This window comes from Abrus precatorius, unplaced genomic scaffold (genome assembly GCF_003935025.1).
Source record: "Abrus precatorius isolate BTA unplaced genomic scaffold, Abrus_2018 Scaffold6, whole genome shotgun sequence".
Classification (NCBI taxonomy): Eukaryota; Viridiplantae; Streptophyta; class Magnoliopsida; order Fabales; family Fabaceae; genus Abrus; species Abrus precatorius.
Window position 1 is genome coordinate 266,134 of NW_020874406.1, and position 8,903 is coordinate 275,036.

General features: G+C 30.6%; 1 non-coding gene across 1 annotated transcript; it reads left to right on the forward strand.

Moving 5' to 3' along the window:
* The first annotated feature begins 7,980 nt into the window (after positions 1-7,980).
* LOC113870578 lies at positions 7,981-8,087 on the forward strand. Its single transcript, XR_003505599.1, has one exon. It is a non-coding gene; the product is annotated as a small nucleolar RNA R71 (small nucleolar RNA).
* The last annotated feature ends 816 nt before the right edge of the window (positions 8,088-8,903 follow it).

An 8,903-nucleotide genomic window follows, 5' to 3' on the forward strand; every position in this document is an offset into this window, starting at 1 on the left:
GTACGGATCTTTTGCATAATTTTAGATTCTTTGCCACTTTTGGGAGCATTCTGCAGAGCTTGGGATCCTTGGGTGACAGCCAAGGGTAATCTTAGGGTTTGATTTACAATTTCCTCTTAAATTTCCTTTAATTCTTGCATTAATGTCATTGAATTCCTTTATCTTTCATCTTAATTTTGTAAGACCCATCCTCATGGAGGGCTAAACTTTCTTGTAATCCTTAGTGAGTTCATGTATTCTTGAATTCCTGGGTATGAATGTCAATATAATTTCCTTTCCCTCATGAATTTACATTTCCCAAATCTTTGAATTGAATTAATGTTTTAATAAGGGGGACATTGCTTAATTAACCCTAATTCATTTTAATGAAATTCGTAACTTAGTTTGCTTAATCCTAAGTTAATTTCTAAGGTAGCGTTATCTTGGGGATGAGAGATTAGAGCCCATATAAATTGCTTAATTCGTATGGTAATCTAAGGTTAATTCATGCTTTTTGAGTTACCCTAATTCAGAGGAAGAGGAAAAGTATTGAATCTTGAGTGGGATAAGGATAGAATTGCATGAACAAACTAAGGATTGCATGTTGCATTGATTGGATTCATTAATTTCACCACTTGCCTTTACATTAAAATTGGAATCACACAAAACCCCCTATTTTAATTGCTGTCATAGTAAATGTTTATAACATGTTCAATGTATGTTACAAACTAAAGTCTTTGGAGACAACCTAGATTTGCACCCTAGATTACATAAATTTTTCTACAAATTTTGATGAAGGTTAACGACAAATCTTTTTGCAAATGAGAAAATTTTTCGTTCTTCACCGCACATCAACCGGGGCAACTCCATTCTCCTTGGTATATGGTATGGAAGCAATTCTTCCAATTGAAGTTGAAATCCCTTCACTAAGGGTGTTGATGGAAACTGAATTAGAAGAAGCGGAATGGGTACGAACTCGTTTTGACTAATTAAACCTTATTGAAGGAAAAAGGTTAAATGAAATGTGTCATGGTCAATTGTACCAGAAGAGATTAAAGAGAATGTTCAAGAAGAAGGTACACCCTCGAGAGTTTCAAGAAGGGGATTTGGTAGTCAAGAAGATATTCTCTATTCAAAAGAGTCATATTGGTAAGTGGACTCCAAATTATGAAGGACCTTACGTCGTAAAGAAGGCGTTCTCAGGAGGAGCCTTGATTCTTTCAAACATGGATGGCAAAGACTTATATCCTGTGAATTCTGATGCAATCAAAAAATACTACCCTTGAAAAAAAAAAGGGTGAAAGCTTGCTAGGTTGAAAACCCGAAAGGGCGATCTAGGCAAAAATTAGAGCAGCTCGTTGGATTGAAAACTCGAAAGAGCGATCCAAGCAAAAATTAGGGCAAGATAACTCACCATTAGGCTATGACCCAAAAAGGTAGTGTAAACGGACATTTGAAGCGTCATCCAAACCTTTGAAGTTTCAAGATGAAAAATTGAAACTCTAGGAAGCATATGCCTAGAGCTTTAAAGTGGGGCAATTTATGGTTTGCTAAAAGGGTGGTCAGGGTCATTCATAACTATGGAGACAGTCACGTGCTTGCAGCTATGGGAGAAACGTATGTCTGAAGCTCTAAACTAGGACAATTCATGGTTTGTTTAAAGAGCAGTCAAAGTTATTCATGTACGATATTAGCATTGTTCATCTAGAAAGTGTTCATCAAAACAACTATGTACTCTTACCCTCTCCACTCATCCAACAAAACTTGTTCATATAAATACATTCTCCTTATTGAGTAAATAAAGTTATCTTCTTTAACCTAACTATGGTTAATTTATTGTGCATTTTGTTAAACACATATCAAGAGGAAACAAAAAGAAAAACAAAAACAAAAAGGAATGAGCAGAGAAAGAAAAAGAGAAAGGGGCATCAAAGGTGTCTTGATAGATTTAGCATTTGCAGTAAGCTCATTGAAATCCCACAACTTTAACCCCCCTGCAAATTATTATTGTGGATCGTTAATTGCAGTCAAACTAGAATACACCTTGATAAGAATTCAAATAACAAAAAAGTTAGAAAGTCTAATCTCATTTCGAACGGGAAGACACACGATTCTGTAAGACAGATCCCAAATTCAAAATGAAAATATTATTGTAATTTTGAAAAGACTCACATCTTCATTACTTTCAAAAGTCTTGCATCATGCATCTTCATTGCTTTCAAAAGTTTTGCATCACGCATCTTCATTGCTTTCAAAAGTCTCACATCATGCATCAACATTACTTTTTCAAAAATCTTGCATTATGCATTATCATTACACCACCTTCATATGATGCATCATTATGCATGGGCAAACAATCTTGTCTAGAATCTGACTGGAATTCTTACTCAAAAATAGTCCAGAACTTGACTGGAACTCTTACTCTTTTGCTAAAGTCCAGAACCTGACTGGAACGTCTACCTTTTGTCCAAAGTCCAGAACCTGACTATCATGTTTACCTGTTGCCAAAAGTCCAGAACCTGACTGGCACGTCTACCGTTTACTTAAGTCCAGAACCTGACTGGCATGTTTACCTGTTGTCCAAAGTCTAGAACCAGACTGGCATGTCTATCGTTTGCTAAAGTTCAGAATCTGACTGGCACATCTACTCGTTGTTAAAAGTCCAGGATCTGACTGGCCCTCTTTTTCAGACCGCAGATAAAATTGATTCACTTCTTTACCCATTTCTTACCATAATAATAAGAAAATTTTTATTATTCATATCATTGAGTAAGAAATAAGTAAAGAGGGGCAACTGTGAATACCCAATTTTATCCAGGTCCCATCTAAAAAATAAATAAATACATAAATAATAAAAATTAGATAAGATTTTAAATTTTAGGTCTATAAGAGATTAGGATTTTAAATTTTAAATATGTAGGTATTTAGGTTAGTGGATTAGTGAATAGATTTTAAGAGAAGTGAATGAGATATTTAAGGAAAATGTGAGAGGTGGCCATCGAAAAGTAGGAAGGTGGATCCTTTATTTTTAAATAAAAAATAAATAAATAAAATAGGATCTATGGTTAGGTATAAATAGGAAGCTTAGGTCTTTAGAGAGGGAGCTTGACACTTCATATTTTTACGTGACACTTTGAGAGCATAGGGAGAAAAAAAGAGAGAATCCTAGAGAGAGTGCTCGGGAAACGAAGAAAAAAGAGGAGAGAGCTAAAAGAAAATCAGCTGAGAGCATACCAAGGCACACCCGAGGTCAACAGAGAGAATAAACCAAAAGAATTGAAGGATAAATTCTCTGAATCAAGTAAGATTTCCCTTTGTGGCCTATTCTTCATCTATTATTTGCTCTTGTTTCTGCTTGTATATTTTCTTTATATTAAAAGTCTCGAGTTTTTGTTTCTAAATGAAATATCACTTCATCTATTATTTTGCTCTCATTTCTTCCTTTTGTTCATATTAAAAATCTAAATTTTTATTTCTAAACGAAAATCTCTTTGTTTTATTATGTGTACTTTGCTTGCATTTCTATTTATTCCTTGTTTTGTCTGTTCCCACTAAATGTATCATTTTTTTAAAATGAAAATTGTCTCTTTTCAGAAACCCTAATCTTCCTAAACCCTAAAAAAATCTACAAAAAAAGGGTATTGTTTGCTTTGCCTTTTTGCCAAGCCTAAAATGTTTTCTACCCAAGAGAGTTATTTTTTTCAAAACCCTAAAAATAATTTTTTTTTTAAAATCCCAAGTATTTCTTTTTTTACAAAACCTAAAAAATAGCCTTTTTTTAAACTCTAACTATTTCATAAATTATAAATGTCTAAATTTTCCAAACCCTAAAAATTCTTTCTTTCTTTGTAAATCTTAAAAATTTCAATTTCTTTGCAAATTCAAAAAAACACTAATTCCTAAATCAAACAATAATTATTTTCTTGTTGTTTTTGTTTGCTCTTGTGTTTGTTTTTGTTGTTCTATATATTTCTTGTTTATTTCTTATTGTATATATATATATAATCCAATATTAATAAGACATTTTGGTTATAAAAAAAAAAGAGTCTCTTAAATCCACGCAACGGCCAAGTAATTTTGATAGAGTGGTGGATCCACCTTCAACATCGCTTGGATCGTAAGGGTTTATTGAGTAATCATGTACTAACTTGAACTCCGTGCAAGAATAAATTTACAAAAAATAATAATAAAGTAAAAATCAAGCTTAAAAAAACAACACTTTTAAAACTTATCCAAACCAAATTTTCAAAAGAACTACGTGGCAACTTTGATTCATACAGAGGATACGTAGGAGGAAACCTGACTCGTCAAGTCCAAAAAAAAAATTTATTTTTTTCAGGTTTCAATTATTTTAAAAAAAAATAAACTATGAGCAATTTAGAATAATAAAAAAGAAAACAAAATTTTTATGTTTATTTATAAAAAAAAAGGAAATAAGTAAATAAAATAAAAAAAATGTTTTAAGACTATTTTTATCAATGCAAAAAATGTAAAAAAAGAAAAAAAAATGAGAGAGGGGGCAATAATATCCTATGATTAACCCTTTCTCCCAATTCAAATTAAATTTTTATGTTTCTTTATAAAAAAATAAAAAAATAAATATTTACTAAAAAATCAAGTTAAATTTTGTTTAATATGAAAAATAAAAAAATGATATTTTATAAATAATCTATTTTCTGAATTTAAATTAATTTTTTAATTCTTTATTTAAAAATAAAAAAAATAAAAAACGAATATTTTACTAAAAAAGGAAAAATTAAATTAAATTTTGTTTAAATTTAATCAATTAAAAAAAAGAATAATATTTTGAAATAATCTATTTCCCTAATTTAAATTAATTTTTTTAATTCTTTATTTAACATTAAAAAATATAAAAACGAATATTTTACTTAAGAAAAAAGAAAATTAAATTCAAATTTTGTTTAAATTTATCCCATTCTAAAATAAAAAAAAGGAGAATAATATTTTGTAAATAATCCATTTTTTCAATTAAAACTAATTTTTTAGTTCTTTACAAAAAATATGGAAAAATGAATTTTTACTCAAGAAAAAAATCAAGTTGATTTTTATTCAAATTTATTTAATATGATAATAAAAAAGAATAATATTTTATAAATATTTCACTTTCTCCATTCGAATTAGATTTTTAGCTCTTTGTTCAAAAATAAAAACTACAAAAAAAGAAAAAAGAAATCTTATTTTAAGAAAAAATAAAAAAATCATGTCATATTTTATTTAAATTTATTTAATACAAAAATAAAAGAAAAATAGTATTTTTTATATATATTCATTCTTTTAATTCAATTTTTTAATTATATTTTTAAAAAATATTTATAAAATTAAAACTTAAAAAAATTGTTAAAAATGAGAAACAACATTAAAAAAAATGACAAATCAGAAAATAAAAAAAAAAGCATCAATAATTTTCTTTTAAAATGAAATAAATAATTTTTAAAAAGTTGAAATGATTCTTGCACAATTAATTAGAAAGTAACCGTTTTAGTCAATAGACGTTGTAGGGTGCTAATACTTTCCCTACGCGTAAATGACTCCCGAGCCCAAACATGGTTTCAAAGATTATTTTATTAAAAGTTTTTCTAATGTTTTTTTCTTTAATAAATTTGGTGACGACTTCTTGTCATAACTGTCCCGTCGTGCCCCCAGTTACGACAATTCCTTTCATTAATTTTCTTTTAGTTTTTTTTTCTGCAACACTTTGCTGTAGATCTTTCTTTTGAACTTACAACTTACTATTTATTTCTTTCTTTTTGAAACCAAAACTTAGATAGCTTTGCTATTCTCTACCGCAAACTTAGAACATTGCTTGTCCTCAATATGGATGCCACCCCAAACTTAGTTTTAAACTCATCCTTGATTAGACTCAATATGCCCCTTTTTCTTTGGAAGGTTAAAATGGTTTTTCATCAAGGCTTGTAATGAGAGAAAATCAAGGAAGGGATATTAAGCTCAAAGGGTTAAACTAGGACATTCAAGCACAAAGGGAGGTTCATTTAGGCTAACTAGGCACAATCAAATAAGGCCTCCATCATATATGTGAGAACTGTAAAATTGCATATTAAATCAAGAAACAAAGCAAGTTCTAGAAGGTGCAGCAAAATTATGATCAATCACACATAAAAGAATGTATTATGCAAAGCTCAAATTCTTACCATAGGAATAAAGGTGATAATATCAATCAATCATGCTCACAACTCATCTTACAAATCCATATGCACAAATGGTAAGAATCTCTTCATTTTTCAAAATGAAGTGTGACAATCACATGAAGAAGTACATAAACAAAATATTTACTCAAAATTTAGAAATAGAGAAATGGAAGAAGAATCTGAATTATTCATCACAAAATGGAAAAAGAAACGTAATACAGAAACAATTATGAACATGTAAATATTTTTTTTCTTTGTTTAGTTCAACAGGAAATATGATATAATTCAGCATTGAATTAAGAGGTAAAGAAAGAAATAACTCCCCTTTGCATGAAAGTGTTGTTCCAGCAAATCACAGCAAGCTTCATCATGAAACTTTCTTGTATGTTGATACTTTCACTGCCAAAAGCAATTGCAAAGCAACTAGAAACTCAGATCACACAGAAAAATAAAACTAAAAACCAGAAATTGAAAAGAAATAAAAAGGAAAGAAGTGTGAGTTGCCTCTCACAAAGCGCTCTTTTAACGTCACTAGCTTGACGCCTATTAATCTTTGGTTCTAAGAGATGATTTTGATGATAACAGCTCCTGCTCTATCTTTAAACCTTTTCCTCTTTTCTTACCAACTTGTAGCTCTTCATTTAATTCAGAACTTGAAAGAAATAGAAGTGGAGAGACTTCCAACAACTTGATATACTCTGCAAGCCTCTTTTCCTCCTCTTCATTATCTTGATATTTTACTGCAGCAAGGACTTTTCTCATAATAGAATCTTCATTTTGTTTTTCTTGCTTATTGATTCTTCCTTCTGGTTTAGTGCAGTTACTGTCCTCTAAATTTTCTTTTCTTAAGAGTGAATTTCTCTCTTTGCAAGTTGTCTTGAGCTTCTTCTTCAGTATTCTTTATAGCTATCTTCTTCTCCTCATCTTTTAGATTAGAAACCTCTTCTGCACTTCTTATTATGACAACATGGCATTGCTCCCTTGGATTCACTATAGTATTGTTAGAGAATTTATCCTCATCCTTATGTTCCAACTGCTGTGAAATTTGTTCTATTTGAGTCTCCAACTTCTTCATAGATTCCTCTTGATTTTTGAAGTTGGATTGTGCAACTTCTATAAATTGTAGTAGTGTTTCCTCCATTTCATTCATCTTTTCAGACAAAGGTTTTGAAAATTGTGGCTCTCTTGGAGGTTAAGATGAAGAAGCTTGACAATATGACAGGCTGAAAATAGGCATAGGGCAATATGGTGCTGCTGCAATATCACTTTTTGTTGCAGAACTTTGTTGATTCCATTGATAATGTGGTTGACTTCTATTGGCTTGATATTGAAAATCAGAATGGAATGCAAGTTGAGACCTCTGAAAATCACCTAAGTAATTAATATGTTCTTGATGTTCTGGTGTAAATACATCACATGCTCCATTCATATGATTTCCTCCACATGCTCTTGATGTTCTGGTGTAAATACATCACATGCTCCGTTCATATGATTTCCTCCACAAAAATCACATATCAAGTAGCTTGTTTTTGCAGCTCTAACTTGAAAAGTATTGATTTGTTGAGTCAAGGCTGCAAGTTGTTCAAAAAGTAATTGATTTTTCATTTGATTTTGGTTTATCAAAGTCTCAAGTGTCTTAGCTTCAAATTCTACCTTACTTGTAATATGTTGCTCACTAAAATTCTGATACATGCTAGTTGCCATCATGTCAATTAATTGCTGAGCTTCCTTTACAGTTTTAGTATCCAATGAACCTCCAGCTGTTGCATCTACCATGGTTCTTGTGACAACATTTATCCCATTGTAGAAAGTTTGGATTTGCATCCACTCTGGAATTCAATGATGAGGACATCTTCTTAGCAAATCCTTATATCTTTCCCATGCATCATAAAGAGATTCACCATCTTGTTGAACAAAAAAGGTGATTTCACTTTGCAGCTTGGCAGATTTTGATGGTGGAAAGTACTTAGTTAGAAATTTGTTCACTAAGTCATTCCAAGTAGTGATGTTTCTTTGTGGTTGAGCTTGAAGCCAATATTTAGCCTTGTCCCTAAGAGAAAAGGAAAATAATTTCAAGCGAATAGCATCTTCACTTACACCATTAATATGAATGGTATCACATAGCTGCAGAAAATTATAGATATGCAAATTGGGATCATCTAAAACATTTCCAGAGAACCGATCTTGTTGTATCAATTTTATCAATGCAGGTTTGATCTCAAAACTATTGGCTTCAATTATTGGTCTAATAATACTTGAATTATAACCCTGCATAGTTGGAATAGCATAATCTCCCAAGGTCCTTGTCCTGTTGTTTTCAGCCATGTTGTTCTATTTTGGTAGTGTTTGGGTCACAGTTGGTTCTTCAAAAGTGGATGTTATCTTCTGCACTTTCTTTTTCAACTTCCTTGCCTTTGCTTCATTATTCAATTGCTTAAGAGCCTTGTTTGTATCTAGATCAAACAATAAAGCAGCTTTATTTTTGGTTTTTCCTTGTATACAAAAAGAAAGTAAACAAAATATAAACGAAGCTATAAAATTATGGAGAAGTAAAAATGCATTATGCAGAAAATTATTGTAGAACATTGCAGAAAAGAACAACTAAATGCAGAATCAACAATGCATTATGCAAAGAAATTATACAGTTACGTGGAAAAATGCAAAACAAAATCATGCAGAATTCAACAGAAAATGATGCAAAAATAATGCAAAAAACTACAAATAGAACATGCAGAAAACATAGAAAATTATGCAGAA